Below are 17,186 nucleotides of genomic sequence, written 5' to 3' on the forward strand. Positions count from 1 at the left end.
GTGTAGTGGTCAGGTAGGGAGTGGGACACTGACAGTCTAACAGCTTTTGAAGCCCATGCTGGGTCCTTTTAGAACACCAGTAGGCAACACTGAGACAGTGCTGTCAACCCGTGTCCTCTCTCCAGCCCAGTCCTTCTTCGCCTCCAGGACCCAGCCCCTAATGACATGGCAGCCCATGGGTCAAGCCAGGAGTCAGCATTGACAGGAATGGTGCTGCTCCTGCCAGACTCTTCAGAGAATGTTGATCTAGAAAACAAAAAGATACAGAGTGCCCTACAGACTGAAAACCAAAAATATCTTTTTACATGAACCTTCAGATTCTTTGATTTGAGAAGATTTGTCCCATTTTCGGCGCACAGAGAATGAGGTGTGGATGTCTAACATGGTGTCCAGCTGCTGATGGGAATTTCTCCATGGGACGCTGGCTGACGCAGAGTTTCTGTGATTTGGTCTGTGGGTGCTGTGCGGGGTAAAGCTAGAGATGTTGACTGCCATTGTCTCCCAGGCTGAGTGCCTCTTTTGAAAAGCAGATTTAACAACAACAACAACAAAACAATGCTTCTAACATACAGGATTCTGTGTGTTTGTTGTTTTTAGCAGAATAGCAGCAGGCTACTTACCTGTATGTGGAATATGGTTTTATATTAAGGCACGCTGGTCTTTCTTTCAAGGAATTATGGCCAAAGAAGGAAGTATAAACAGCAGAGAACCAGCGATGGTTCAGATATCAATATAAATATTTCTGAAAAAAAGTTTGTTCCTGTGAATTCTAATCACAGAACATGATTAAACCAGAGTTGATAGAGATATGACATGTAATTTTCAGTTTGGTGTCTAGAATCCTTTCAAGCAGAAGTTTGTTCTTCCAGTGTAAACTCCTATAGATCAGCAGACCTGATGGAGTTTTGTATTTTATTGACTCTATGAGCTTATATTTCTGTTCATAACCATGTGATACAGGAAATGTTTTGTATTTCGTGTTACAAAAACTTGATTTCTGCTTGGCTATGCTTACATAGGTGGGCTTAGTGCTTCAATTTCAAAGTGTGCAAATGCCATTCACTTTGAACCATCAGGATCAAAGACTTGAAAGAAAACACCTCCTTTTGACTTTTATGTAAAATGTTTAACTTCATACTTCTTTGGTGATTTCAAGATAGAATTGGATGCAGTTGTATCAGCTTCATCATCTCTGTCCAGCGCCCTCATTTCTCCCATCAAAATGTCAATTTTTTTATTTTGATATAGCCTACATTAATATAAATCCACATACACATCTCTGCCTTGACTGAAAATTCTGTTGTGTTTCATAGCAACCAATAAGTTAGTCAGTTGTGCCTAGGATGTTGATTATAAGTTTTTTTTTAAGTTTATAAGCTCTAAGAGTAAATGTATTATCAAGTTATCACTCTGCAGATACTCCTCTTAGTAAGCTAAGCAATATGAGGTTAAAGAATTTATTAGATTGAGATGAAAAGATTTCAAAATGGGCATAACTGACACTTCTGGATTCTGAAAATTTCCTGATCTTTCCCTAATGAAGATTTGACTTACAAAGTTCACTTGTAAGCAGACGTGTTCTAAAATCATATAAATGCCAAGTGGTATCCACTGCAGGGAGATGGAAATGGGAAGAAGATCTGTATGCTAAGTGATTAGGGGAAAGTGTCTGCATGGGCCAAAAAACCATATGAGTTACACTGAGCTCAGTAGGTTATCTGTGGTGTGTTAGATTTTCCACAGAAGTATGTACAAGTTGATGTGTGTGTAACAAAAATTGGGCATCCCAAAGAAACTAGTATGAGAGAAAAGTGCTGTGTGAACAGAGGCGTGTGGCAAAAATTATGATCATAGTGTGGCAGTCGTAGAAAAGAAAAGCTCTGGATGGCCTTGTTTTTTTAAGTTGATGATGTAAGCCCAAGTGAGAAGATTCTTTAAAAAAAAACTCCTCCTTTAAATAGACCATCACTATTGTACATAGGGGAAGACTAATAATGGAGAGAGAGAGACTCTTTTTCTAAAAGATGTGTGGCCTTTGGACGAGTGCCATCAGGGTGGTGGTTGGTGTATTGTGTCGAGTACTATAATTAGTTCCAAATTATAATGAAGACATCTCTGTAACTTACAATTTTAGACAGTTTTTTTCTCCCTTATGGAAGTAAAACTTTTTTTCGTCAAAAAAACACAAAATACAAAAACCACCCAAAAACCTTTAAAAGTGACCATTTTTTGTGAGAGACAACAATTAAACATGGCATTTTATTGATAAGGATTTTATGATAGATTTGAATTTATAATATCCTGTTCATTCCACAGATTTGTATTGTGGGCACTGTTCTAGGCTTCTGGGATGTAAAAGGGAACAAAATAGATAAAATTCTCTGTTCTTATGGAGCTTACACTCTAGCTGGGGGAGACAATCATTTGAGCCAGGGTTATTTTGGATGATGGCGAGTGACACGGGGAAATTGAAATCCTGGGAGCCAGGGAGCGTGGGGTAGAGCTGTAAATTAGGGTGGCCTGGAAAGGGTTCATTGAGAAAATACTTTTGGTTAAAGACCTTTTGGAGATGGAGCAAAGAGTGCTTGAGGTGGAAGGAGCATGGAGGTTAAGCATTTCACTGTGAACAGGTGCTTGGGGCCCAAAGAACCTTTATGAGGAGGCGATCAAGACTGTTGGGAGTGAATGGCAGCCAGCACGAGACAGGGTCTGCAGGTCTACAAAGCGCCAGACTTACCCAAGGCCTTTGCAGTGTTGCATGAAATTTGCTTTTCACTTTAATGGCATGGAAGGTCACTGGAAAGTGTTGGGATGAAAGTGCCATGACTGAGGTCCTCAGATAGGACATAGGGACACCAGAGGGACAGGGGAGGGGTGCCAAAATAATTCGTGAGAGGGTGGTGGCTTGGCTCAAGTGATAACAGTAGAAGTGAAGCCTCAAATTCTAACTGTATTTTGAACAGAATTTCTTATAAAGTGGCCAGTGAGAAGAATGTATCTGTTTCATGAACACAAAATGGACGGCAGTCAGTGTAAATGGTAGTTAAGGTTGTATCAGCCCCCGCTATGGTCTTCAGTTGGTATCTTCAACTGGCTTCACTTGCATGAAAAATTCTGATTTACTCAGATGTAACGGTTTGTAAAGAGCTCACTTTGCAATGCTTGGATACTCTGCTAGACAGATTGCATGTGAAAAGGGAGTTAAGTAGAAAATTTTTATTTCAAAGTTGTATCACCCAAAATACCCAACTATGGTTCACATGAGTATAAAAGGCTAGAAAAATAGAATGCTCCAAGTACTAACCCTCACTGCAGAACAATAAAGAGATGTGTTAAGCTATTCTTTGTGCACAATTTTGCTATTAGGCCTTGATGGGAATATGTGATAATCAGATATGCCTGGACCTTGTGTGTTGTGCTGTGCAGGCTGGTTCAATTTTACATAAACAGATGGTCTGTGTTGCTCTAAATTGGGGCGTGTGTGTGTGTTTTAAGACTAATGCAGAACTACCATTTTTATAAACCAGCATACAAAGTCTAGCAGTACAGGGGTGCAGAGAATTAAAGGACATACAGTAATAACTTGTTGGTCTCTGATATTTGAAAATGTGGCAGGTTATTTTTTAATTATATTTTTCTAAGTACTTAAGTGATCTATTTTTACAGAAAATTTGAATCCAATTTTTTTTTTTTAAACCTTTTAAGCGCCTAAGTGGATTCCTGGGGACATTTTGTAAACCCCTAATGTGATGGACGTGTTAAAAGCACTTGAGGACAGATTAATGTAGGAGAATATATCCATATCACAAGTGCCCGAAACATTTTGTAAACCACTAATGTGTTGGACATGTTGAAAGCACATGAGGACAGATTAACGTAGGGAAATATATATATCACAAGTGCCCAAAGGATCATTGTCCTATCCTTTGCCATAGAGTGGATTTTATTATTAAGAGGGGTCCTGATGGATCCAGTTTATGAAGGGTGGGATCTGAAATGAGGCCTTAAAACTTCATGTTCAGCCCAGTTGTAGGTCCCATCCTGTACCGAGGCTCAGAAAACTACACTGTTTTAGTAACACATTAAGTGATATCCAGAGCCAAGGGAACTCTGCAAATAGTGGGCTTGTACACTCTTTGTTCTTGTTGTTGTTGTCTTGTTTTTTAATGGTGCAAGAGAAATGTGTGTTTATTGTAGATGATAAATAAGAAAAAAAATCATTCATAATATCATCCCTAAAGATGATCATTGTTAGCAAATTTGTATATGTCTTTCTTGTGCTTTTAAACTTACGTAGTGATACATTTGTATGCAGAAACACACAGGCATGTTATACCTTGAGTTTTAAAAAATAGACTCATTGTATTTGGCATTTTGTAATCTCTTTTCTTAATGTATTGTGACTATGTTACCATGTCAATAAACATTCTCTAACCTTAGGTTTACTGGTTAACTTAGCATTTTATTATATAAACGTGTAATAATTCATTGAGAAGCAATTCATTGTGAGAGTATTTTTTTTACAGAATATTGGGAAAGATAAGGAGGGCAGCCTTTTCATGCTGGCTGTGTAGAGTGTTGTAGGCCCAAAGAATGACTGACAAGCAAGTGGGAAGGCACAGCTTTATAATTTATTTGCTTTAAAGGGATCCCTGAGAATTTTGTGCCATGAAACTTTTGTATGTGAAGACATTTTAAATGCCTCTGAGGTTCTATTTTAAATGATCATAGATGTATTTTTTTCTGTATTTTATTGATTTTTTTTCTCTCTCAATTTGATTTTTATTTATGAGAGTTTCCCTACATTGGCTATATGTAGTACTCCCAAGAGGGGTCTAGGACAACAAGTAAAGGGGTTCAGTAGTTGGATTTGGCCTAGGGTCCCAAAGAAGGCCCTGAATGCCTCTAAAGGGAGTGCTGTCAATGAGAGAACTTTGTCGTAGAAATTATGATGCCCCCAAATTTCTCCCAGATGGGAAGATAGAAGAAAGACTCAATAGTTGTTGCCACTTAATAAGGTTAATTGTTAATTAAATGTAAAAATTGTTTCCAGGAGTATCTAGACTTTCTCATTTCTCAAGTTTGTAGAAGAGGGGGGTGAAATTCACAAAAGTCAGCTGGGCTGATTACAAGTGTCTCTGCCAGAATGTTTGGCTTAAGATGGAATAGAAAGTAATGCTTAAAAATACTTGTGGACCCTTGTTGATCCAGTGTTCCCTAACCCTCCTCATAAAAGGCCTCCATTTTAAGAGGAAATTGAGAGCTGTTTTAATGGAAGTGGTAGCTCCATTCAAGAGATTGGAGGGGGAGACAAATCATGAGAGACTGTTGACTCTGAGAAACAAACTGAGGGTTTGGGAGGGGAGAGAGGTGGAGGGTTGGGTGAGCCTCGTGGTGGGTATTATGGAGGGCACATATTGCATGGAGCACTGGGTATGGTGCATAAACAGTGAATTTTGGAACACTGAAAAGAAATAAAATAAAAATATAAAATAAAATGAGAAGGATTTCTAATACCTCAATTTGATGCTTTTGATGAGAAGCTTTTCCTTGCCTTTTTCTTATTTGTATGTTTTCTTCTCTTTATACTTTGTGTCTTCAAATGGGTTCAGTGCTCTCATCTCTGAATTTTGAGCTTCAAATTCATCTGTGCAACTGTGCCTCTTCTGTAAAACTTTTGTTCCATGAAGAGATAATTCTCAAATTCCTTTTTTGTAGTTGTACTTCCTGCTCAGACACTGAAAAAGTACAATTAGGTTACCAAACCCTTATTCTGAGGTCTAAAACTGTCCTTCGAATCCACTCTTGCTAAGAAACATGGTTGAGAAGAGAAGTCGTTTGGATGGTGCCTTAGAATTCATCTCAGAGGGGCGCCTGGGTGGCTCAGTGGGTTAAGCCGCTGCCTTCGGCTCAGGTCATGATCTCAGGGTCCTGGGATCGAGTCCCACATCGGGCTCTCTGCTCAGCGGGGAGCCTGCTTCCTTCTCTCTCTCTCTCTCTGCCTGCCTCTCAGTGTACTTGTAATTTCTCTCTGTCAAATAAATAAATGAAATCTTTAAAAAAAAAAAAAAAATTCATCTCAGAATTACCTTGCAATCCCATTTGCCTGGCAAGGCAGTTTCAGTGTGACTGCCAGCGATACGCTGGCACTTATAAGGAGTAACATATTTTGTTTTTCTTTTTATTTTCTTACCGTATTCCTTTTCTAACGCTATCCAACTGAGTTTGCTACAGCAGAATCTCCAGAGCCAAGGGAGTATTAAGGAGCAGTGTGCTGGGCTTCACTTGCTCAGGCACCAGTGGTGGGAGAAGGTAATTCACCAGGGAAAACAGTAAGGATGAGAGAAATTGTGCCATGATTAAATGTCCCACAGAGCATGAGAATATTCTGAGTGGCTCCAGGAGGAGATCGAGACTGGCAGGTGGTTGGTTAACACAAGCACCGGTATGAGTAACATCTAGTCTTTATGGGAATGTGGCAGGTCTCCTGGTCTTAAAGGATCCAGAGTATGGGTCAATTATCTTGGTGGGGGAGTTAGGCCCTTTGAAAAGTACATCGCATTATATGCATGTTTGCTGTTGTTATCAGCTCATGATATACAATTAAATGACTTACAGGATCCCAGGACAGATGGGTCTGACTAGATTTCTTTCCTTTGAATCATCAAGGTCGATTCTTAATGCAATCCTATATGCTATTTCTTGGCCAGGAAAGGCCCTTCCTACATGAAGCTCTCCCCATTCCCCACTATGGATAGTTTAGCAGAGTTTGCAAGCCTGTGCATTGTAACCGTCTATACACCCAGGTTCTGATCCCAGTTTTGTCCCATCTCTGTGACCTTAGGCAAGGTAGACTGACTCTGAGCTTCAACTTCGTTGTCTATCAAGTGGGTGATAGACTATACCTACAGGAGTATTCAGAGTTCAGATAAGACCCTGGCAGCCAGAACATTCAGTGTCAAAGGAAAGTCATGTTTGCTTCCTTTTTCTCATCAGTGTTCATATTTCTTTGTTTGATTAACCTCAAACAAAAACCCTATTCTGTAAAATTCACTGAGGGCTTTTTGGAGATAAGGAGTGTAACATAAAGGAAAGCATTGCTGGGTGTGCCTGGATGGGGGCTGAGCAGCCAGAGATATGCCTGGCTTTGCGGTCCTGTTTAGGGGCATACTGTGGACAACACTGTTGCCAAGGCTTGGAAACAAATGACAGTCTTTATAAAATGAGCTGATTATTAGAGACCTTGGAGGAAAAAGGACTAAGACTGGCAGTCTAGGAAACCAGAGGGTAAAAAACAAAACAAAACAAAACAAAAAAACCCAGGCCTCTAAACTGGAAGAGGTTGGATGCAGTGCCATTTATCTAAGTTAGTAGATGAGGTGCCTGCCTTTTCCTAGCCCTGTAGCGTCTAAGAGAGAAAGACTAAGGTTCTCCCTTAAACATTCTGTGGGTCAGGGAGATGGACTAAAATTCTAAAAATATATGTATATAAAAAATATATGTTTATAAAAAATAAAAAATTAAAAAAAAAATAAAATTCTAAGAGTATAAACATGGGGAAAATGAGTGCTACCTTGTACACATATGGCCCCCCATCCTTAGCTCTAAAATATGATTTTGATATTCTTGGTCCTGGAGTTAGAATTTGGACTAGTGGTTAGAGGTAAGAAACTTTTTTTTTTTTTTTTTTTTTTTTAAAGATTTTATTTATTTATTTGACAGACAGAGATCACAAGTAGGCAGAGAGGCAGGCAGAGAGAAAGGAGGAAGCAGGCTCCCTGCTGAGCAGAGAGCCCGATGTGGGCCTCGATCCCAGGACCCTGAGATCATGACCTGAGCCGAAGGCAGCGGCTTAACCCACTGAGCCACCCAGGCGCCCCAAGAAACTTTTTTTGTTAGTGTTTTTCGTGGAACCTTGATTTGCTTAAAAGAGTTCAAAATAGCTATTGAGGGCATAAATTTTAGGAGTTTGACTGATACCCTGGCAAGCTGAGGGATATGCTTAGGGCATTTACTTCTACTGGGAGCTCCTAACACCTGGCTGCAATCCACCAGTAAACTTATTACCTGGTTTTGAGATATACCCAATCAGCAAAGATGAAGCCTGCCACCTGGCAGTTTCTTGAGTAGGAAGATTATGGGAAAACAATTTACCTTGTCTTCAAATGAGGTTCCCAGGGAGTGCCTGGGTGGCTCAGTCTGTTAAGCATCCACCTTCAGCTCAGATCATGACCCCAGGGTCCTGGGATTGAGCCTCACATCAAGCTCTCTGCTCAGTGGGGAGCTGCTCCTTCCTCTCCCTCTGCATGTTGCTTCCTCTGCTTGTGCTCTCTCTCTCAAATAAGTAATTTTTTTTTATTTTTTATAATGAGATCTTCAGTATTGGTCCGATAATGAGTTAAGTCTGAGCAGTGAAAGTCACAACTCTGGATACTCAATGTTGACTTCGCTATAGAGGAAAAGAGGTATTAAGCGATACAGCCAATCTCTCTCTCTCTCTCTCTCTCTCTCCTTCTCTCTCCCCCTACCTTCCTTCCATCTCTAATTTTTCCTCCCTCTTTTTCTTTCTTCTACCACCTGTGTGCCTGGTAGAAATTTTTTTTTAACATTTTAATGCATGAATGGACTCACAGAAATGTAAGTGAGTTATTCAGAGGCAATAAGTGGCAAGAAACAATAAATTAGAGACAGGTCTGCACATTCCTTCTGGCCTAGACTTGGGTTTTAAATGAGACAGTGTATAAAGAGTAGGAGGCAAAAATCTAAGACCCAGCTGGATAGCCAGATTAGGGACCTCAGAATAAGCCTGGATTCTCAGGTGATGACTCTATCAAGCCATGATCAAAGAATAGCAAACTTCCCTATAGAGAGAAACAGTGGAAATGTATGCTATCTTGGTCTTTAAAGAGCATTTTAAAAAACAAACAAAACAAAACAAGCAAAACCCCCAACAAACTTTACACATCACCAAGAATTTATAACCAAAATCTCACCATCACTCAGGTTTGGGGTCAGAAACTATATTCTAGGGTGATATAAAGCTTATCCAGAATTTCATTTAAAGGCATTCTGGCTTCTGGGTCACCAGGTACCTGGCAGAAGCAAATACCAGTTCTCTCTAGAGGAACTGGCTTTAAACCCAAGTGTCAAAGAATTTCTATAGATAAGGTTACAAGGAGCAGAAGTTGAGATTCCAGAATCTCTAAGGATAAAAATGAAACAAACCATCATGAGTGAGAGCTGGCAAAAACAATGAATTACACATCAGACCTACCAGGGCTGAAGGTTGGCAATTAATAGATACAAATTATAAATTATCTCTAAAGAAACTGAAGAGAGTGTTGGAGATATGAAGGAACAAGATACTGTGAAAATCGACTGGAAATCCTAGAAGGCAGGACTGGGAGTTGTGTGGTAGAAGAACATGGGCTTATTTGAAGGAGTTGGACAAGAGGGTCCTGGTGGCCACAAGCCTGGGATCACAGGGAAGGAAGAGAGAAGATAATTCAAAGTATATAGGGCGGTGCTGGCAGTAACCTCCTGAGCAGAGAAGCTGGTTATCTTTTGAAGCAACCCTTTGGTTGGATATCAGTCACATTATTCACAGTCGACTTGTATAAGGAAGAGAAAAGGTCAAATCACAAAGAAAAAAATATATCCAATGAAAACAGGAGATGAAAATAACAATCTTCCTTACCAACAAAATTAAGTCCCATACTTAAAATTCTAGCTAGCTTCTCTCCTTATCAAACACATCCCTTTCCCGAGTCCTTGAAAGTTGGTTTTGAATCCTACAAGGTCAATCAATATGACGAGGAAGAGCAAGTAATGCTATGAGACAGTAAGGGGCTGTCTTTGATGTAGTCAATGAGCAGAGACTGTTGACAGAGTTGACTGCTGAGTCATCAGATTGGGTCATCCTAGTGAAGAGAGTCTGGACAGCACAATCCATCAATTGATCTTCTTGGGAAAGGCTTTCTGGTATTTCAAGGAGGATCTCTCCGAATTGTCAGGGAAACAGCAGGCTGTGTTCCACCACCAAACCCACGAGTCTGGAGCAACTATTCCTTTGTGTTTGGGATGGGAGAGGGTGGTGGGGATATGGACATTGGGGAGGGTATGTGCTATGGTGAGTGCTGTGAAGTGTGTAAACCTGGCGATTCACAGACCTGTACTCCTGGGGATAAAAACACATTATATGTTTATTTAAAAAATTAATTAATTAAAAAATGGCAGAACTTTTTAATTAAAAAAAAAAAAGATATGGGAAACCCATACCATGGATTTCTTATTCCCCGAATGGGTTGTTCCAAAGAAAAGCTCCCAAGAGCCTCTTTTCTTTGGTCTAAGACTGCCTTGGGCTCTTCCTGAAAAGCTGCTCTTGATTCATTCAGGAAGTTGTCACATGCTGAGAACTAAGCATTTCACTCGGGGTGATGCCTCCCTCTGTGTCAGACACTCCAGGTTCTTTGCTGTTTCAGGGACTTTGCACTTAGCATCCTTCTGACTGGAACGTTCTTTCTCAAACCTCTAATAGAGGACTCCTTGTTTCAGCTTGAATATGTTGTTCTTTTTTTTTTTTTTTTTTTTAAAGATTTTATTTATTTGAGAGAGAGAGACCACAAGTAGGCAGAGAGGCAGGCAGAGAGAGAGGAGGAAGCAGGCTCCCCGCTGAGCAGAGAGCCTGACGCGGGGCTCGATCCCAGGACCCTGAGATCATGACCTGAGCCAAAGGCAGAGGCTTTAACCTACTGAGCCACCTAGGTGCCCCTTGAATATGTTGTTCTTAATCACATGCGTGTATTTCTGTTACAGGACCTGCCAGCCTACAAAATTACAGAATCTCTCTGTGTTGTTACTGTCTGCTCCTCCACTGGATTTAAAGCTCCCAGGAGAGGAATGCTGTCTTGTTCGCAATCCCCAGGATCTAGAGTGTCTAGTCTAGAGGAAGTAAATATTTCTGAAATGAATAAATGAATTCTCTTTCATCCTCTAATAATAATGAGGAGGAGGAAGGAAGAGAGGGTAGAGAAAGAAAGAAAAAGATAGCAACACAACCCATATGTTTTGAGTCTGTTGAGTCCCATCTTTTGGAGCAAAATGGTTCATGTTTTCTGTCTGTTCTCCTACCTAGGTCAAACTATAAGTAAAACAGCTAAAGTTAACTGTCCTTGGCTTCTTCATGGCTTATTTTGAAGTATCCAGACATTTCCCTATAGTTAAAGCTATATTTAAGGCCCTGGCAGAGGCCTAAAATGATCCTACTAAGTATAAGAAGAGATAAAAATGATATAAAACATGCCACTCACTTGCTTTTCAGTTCAAAGAGCCCCACCAAGTACCCCGCTCCTAATTCTGCCATTTTCAATCCTTCCTCTAGAGTGACCTGTTTGGACATGAGTCCCCCTCCCCACCACCGTGGGTGTACGTGAGAGGCTGGGAAAAGCTGGGCCATTTGAAGGTGTACAGAATTCCACAGGCTGGACTGGGGACTTTGGAAAATACTTAACTACTCGCTTCCTGAAAGGCACAAAAGAGTTTGTATGTGTATCTAAGAGAGAAATCAATGTAAGAAAAGGGTCACAGTTCAGCTTTTGAACCTTACTTAAATGGTGTCTGCAGAGAACCAACCTCAGCCTGTGGAACCCTGGTCTCCCAAAGAGGGGGTTGATAATCTCCTTAGCAAGTACCCCAGGTGATTGGTATGAGCAGATGAGTCAGGGAACCCCTGATGTAAAAGGGATCACATCAAGAGTTGATTTAATATAGCATGGGCTTAAAATGGGTTTTCTTTTCTGTGAGTGGAGATACGTACTTTTGTAAGAAAGCATCAGGTGAATATTGCCCAAGGAACCTGACTGAGCTACATTTTACTTAGCCTGGACATTTAGGATTTCAGAAGAGACTTGTGAAGCTGGATAGCTAATCCCTTCTTTGAATTCCTGACCAATAGACAATGGAAGCTGAACCATTATGTCACCTGTGAGCTATTAATCGAAGGGCAGCTGTGTATTTTTTGTTTTGTTGTTGTTGTTGTTTCTTCTCAAAGCTCACCTCCCTCAAATGCACTTCTTGCACACATCTATTCCCCCATTTGTAAAAGAGATAATTCATCATCCTCGGAAGGACTGCGCTCTCAAGCAGTGCCCAAATTAAAATATCCAGTCTCACCGATGGTTCAAAATCCTCTTTCTCAACAGCTCTGTTGCTGATTTCAGTGTCTAACTCTGCCGGTCTGGCTGCAGCTGACAGATTTGTCACATCAAGTCCCAGAGCTTAGCTTTAGCCATTTCAATCCCTCGCACTGAACTTCCGTTTCAGGGTCTTTTGGTGACTCTTCCGGGGAACTGTTTCCCGGAGGAAGCAATGTTTCACCTCACAGCTCTTGGGATTCTTAAATCTACCTTTGTATCAGAACCACGTATCAGGAAAGCGTGTACGCTCGGACCCTTACAGGCCAAGTTTTCCAGGAGGTTCTCGTGCCTCCAGACCTGTACCAGCCTTGGAGTAAGACAGCACTGGGGGATCAAACAACTTGTTCAACATCATTAGACTCAGAGACAAGTGCCATGATTTTCCCTCTCCTCAGTCTTCTGAGGAACATTTTCCAAGTATTATTATTTATCTTCACCCTCCACATCGCCCACCTACACCCCCTGCCATGGCCCAGTGAACACCTTTGCAAGCAGGTATTTGTGTTTCTTTCTCCTTTTCCTCCTGAGGTGCCTCAAGAACACCTCATATAACATTGGCATGTTATATAAATTTCATCTCAACAGGAAAAAAGAAGACAACGTTGGCCTTTTTATTATTCAGTCTGCACACTTGAGGTTAGATGGAATCCCTTAAGTGGCCTGCATTGTGGTGGCTAATTTCATACTTTTGATCCCTGCCAAAAAATATAAATGAATAAACATCCTTTGGGAGAGGTGTTTTTCTTTGTATTCGTGAAACATGTAGAAATAAAATTCTGTAAACTTCATCTTATCACAGGTATTTTTTTTTTTATCTGCATTGGCCTGATTTTATGCTCCTTATCTCTTCTGTTTGCTCTTTTTTCCCTCATCTGTTCATTTTCCTTCTTCATTTGTGAAACCAATAAAACCAGATCTTTCTCTTTTTAAATTTTGTTTTGTTGTTGTTGTTGCTGTTCTTAAGGATTCTGAAAGGATTGCCATCCATTTTCCTAAAGCCCCTGTTTTCTGATTTCAGGCTCTTGAGATGAAAACAAATAGCAAGATATTTGCAAAAAATCAAATGGTTAAGGACATTTTCAAAATAACACAAATAGAACAATTTGGAATTCAGGTTTCTGGCTTCTTCATTGCTACTCTTTGATTATTTCTTTTGCCTCATGATCTATATTTTAATGGAAATAGATATAATATTGGATTTTTAATATTCTTTTTCCTCTCTTTGAAGCCCTAAACGATGTATTACTTATGTTTTCCCAAATACTCCTTTAGATCTTTCAGGGTTTGTCACATGGTAGACTCTGGACAATTCTTTTTTTTTTTTTTTTTAATATTTTATTTATTTATTTGACAGACAGAGATCACAAATAGGCAGAGAGGCAGGCAGAGAGAGGGGAAGCAGGCTCCCCACCGAGAAGAGAGCCCGAGGACCCTGAGATCATGACCTGAGCCGAAGGCAGACGCTTTAACCCACTGACCACCCAGGTGCCCCTGGACAATTCTTTTTGCAAGAATCTATAGATCCTAGCAGAACCCTGCCAAAACCTCAAATAGAAAACAGACAGCAGACAGTTGCCTTGTGGGACAGCCACTGGAAGCAGTCATAGAGGAGCCAAAAGGACCTTTGTTGGCAGGAGTATAGGTGTTCAAGGAGCAATTAAATATGATTTTTCCTCCAACGCTGCAGACCCTTCTGGCTTCTGTTGCTAGTTGGGGGTTATAGACCTTTTAGGAGACAAGAGTAGAGGTGGGAACCGTAAAATCCAGCTCTGGTTTGTCAACTGGCCCGTAGTTTCCCAGGTGTTCAGTGAGGTGACTGTGCTCTCACACCTTTTATTCTTTTCTGAAAATAAACCTCTAGTTGCCTACAGCCTGGATAAGGGGAGAGGGTCTGGAGGTCTAACTGTTGTTTAAATGGAATTTCAAGTAGTCATCTTGTTTGCAACCTCCTTTGCCTACCTCCCCCCTTGCCTCCAGAAGAAGCTGATGCCTCAAGGGTCTGGATCTTGGAGGGTTTTGCAGTGTGAACTGCGTTGTTCTGTGGTTTCTCTATTGCTGGTCTCGGAGTCAGCTTTCTCAGCTGAATGAGTTAGTACATCTCCCTCTGACATTGTTTCAAAATATAGCCATGCTATTTTCCCCTGTTGTCTTTATCTGCAAGGATAGATGCCTTTAAAAGAAAATTGCTGCATGGTCCTTTTAATGGGGTTTCAGAAAAGATTGGTGACAAATCGGTGGGCTAAATCTGCCATCTTCAGTCACACCCTTTATTTTAAGTAAGATTACAGATTCCTTCTGTATCTATGTCCAGGGTTCATGTCGTTTCGTACCATAATTTGCCCAAGGAATAACACTGAGCTAATCAAAGCATTTTCAAAGTGAGCTGAGAGTTTTGGATTAAAGTGGAAGGGAAACATAGTCTGTTGGAATAAAAGTTAAAATGGGAGATCTATTTGATCAAGGTACTCTGTTGTGTTTCTGTGTCCATAGTATTTCTAACCAAAGCATAATAGTGGTTTGAATTTAGACCTTGAAGAAGGTAATGGTTGTGAATATTTATCTTATTGTTTATGTAGGGTAATTCTAGAAGCAGAATGTTTATCAAATGATAGCAAAAAAAATTCTTCAGAAACTTTGATTGTTTTTAAGTCTACTTGATGCTGTCTTCCTCTTAGTTACTGACTGATAACAGTGGTACAATTGACATCCTATGATCCATACCACTGTGTTAAGGGAGAATAGAGATTGATGTTATCATCTCAATCATTTTTTTTTTTTTTAAGAATTTGGTAATTTTCGGAGTCTCTCCCAAAATAATAAGAGCCACAAACTTTATTCATTGAAATGTCTTTGTAAATGGAGTATTCTTGTAAATTCCTTTGTTTTTTAAAGGTTACTTTAAGTCTGTTAAATTTATCTTGTGAATTATTAGCTGTTTTCCCCCTGTGGTATTATTTCGTATCTGACTCTGGCACTTCATTTTTATATCCTTAGAACTTTTATCAGGCATATGACTGAATGATTTGATTTATAAACAGCCACGTTGAAATTTCTGTCAATTCCTATTGTTATAAAAATTTATACCCAGTTGCCAAAGACAGTGATAAGAAGAGACATAGGATATTTAACATTCCAGACAGCTATTAGGGAAGCCCTTGTGATTTATTCCTAATACATCGTGATTATTAGCATGACACCTGATGAAATTTTCCTTGCAATATAAGCATACCCACCGAATAATTCTCACTAAACCAAAGTCTGTTTGCTAGGAAATCACTTGCAGCTTAGCTTAACATATGTCTATAGGTTTAAAGAGTAAGGGAAAAAGTAAGTTGGTTTATTAGTTTTGAGACTGCATTTCCTGGAGACCAAGATTCTTCAGGTTCCCCAGTAGTGAGTGAGGAGAATATAGAAACAAGTGTGACTCTCATGCCTCCTACCCTCGTATCTGCATCTTCCTTAGCAGTCCTGATGCTAATTGAATTAAATATTTAGTTTTCATATAAAATTTCACTTGAAAAAAAATTCCTCTTGGCAAGACAGATTTTGAAAATTAATGATGTACTATATACCCCTAAGACTTTTGTCTGAAGTAACCAGATAATTGACAGGAAAGTTAATTGTAAGGCATCAATTATTTAGCATCAATTATCTGACCAATCTGTGATTATATCATAGATTTTAAGATTATGATAATACAGAAAGGCTCATCTCTTTGCACTTAGGCAGACCTGCTCTGAAATATCCAGATAAGTACAAAGGATGGGCTTTTTACCACTTTCTAAGCTATCAATTTCATTTATACATTTTACCCAAACAAGTGAGAATAGGTTTGGCAACATCTCTGTCTCTGCTCTGAGCTTTCTTGCAGCCCCTGGTCCAACATGCTGCTCCTGGGAGCCTCTCTCATCACTCCCCACAGACTCTCTGCCGTGCCCTTCAGGCCAAGAACAGCACTCTGATTACTAGGTGTGATGTCAGATCTCTTGGCACTCATCATTTTCATTATTTTCTTTAGAAATTGTCATGATTTGCAGTTTTTAGAATAACATAAACATAATATTTGCAGCAGAAGTAAGTTAGAATGTTCTAAAATATCTCCATAAAACATTTTATTTTCTTTATAGTGTATCATTTTCTTCCCTGATAGCTACAGATGAATTGGAGAACTTTTCCTACAACTGTAATGATATATTGAATTATACCAATGCAGTTTAGCAGAACTAATGCTTACTCACTTGCTGGGTAAATCAATCTGTTCATTTTCTGTAACACAAAAAAGAAATGATAATGAATAAACTTGGGGATAATGTTTTAAATTTATATAAAGTTATCATAGTAACAGAAAATACTTGCTGTAGGGCTACTTTCTGGCAGGGTGAGGGAAATTTTATTTCTTTAGAAATTTTTAAAAACAAATTTAGAATTGAGCATCTTAAACTGGAAAGAATATCAACAATTTATTGAGTATCTGTTATCTTTTAGGAGTTACTTGATACAAGAGTTCAGAGCGATGGGCAGTAGAACGAACCGGTGACTTACTTTGGAGCTCTTTAGTATTTTGAGACTATGAAGTCCCTTCCAGCAAACAATAAAAAATAGATGGCAAGATGGGTTTGGAGAAGGACAAGTGGGTCAAGGTCCTGAAATATTTATGCTAAAGGAGGCACTTGAGCTGTTTGGAAGCCATGTACGAACAAGAGACGTCAGAGAAAGGGCACTTTAAGTGTGAGGGATGATAATCAAGTAAAATTCGACGCACAATTATGTGTGGTACCTTCTGAGCACTATGAGTAAGTCTGCTTGATTAGATAAAAAGACTTGAAATAGAGGGAAAAAAAAGAGTTGGCAAAGGAAGGTCGACCTTAGATTGCAGACAACTAGAATTCCAAACTGAGAAGCACGTGCTTTATTGCAGTAGACAGCTGTTCACTGCAAGTTTTTCGGTTTGGGGTGGGAGTGGTACTGGGTCATGTATCCAGTGTTGAGCAA

General features: G+C 39.7%; 1 protein-coding gene across 6 annotated transcripts in view; it reads left to right on the forward strand.

The window, feature by feature from the left end:
* CTNNA2 (catenin alpha 2) overlaps positions 1-17,186 on the forward strand; it is a 1,142,447-nt gene that overhangs the window by 402,084 nt on the left and 723,177 nt on the right. The gene's annotated exons all lie outside the window — the stretch shown is intronic.

This window comes from Mustela lutreola, chromosome 9 (genome assembly GCF_030435805.1).
Source record: "Mustela lutreola isolate mMusLut2 chromosome 9, mMusLut2.pri, whole genome shotgun sequence".
Classification (NCBI taxonomy): Eukaryota; Metazoa; Chordata; class Mammalia; order Carnivora; family Mustelidae; genus Mustela; species Mustela lutreola.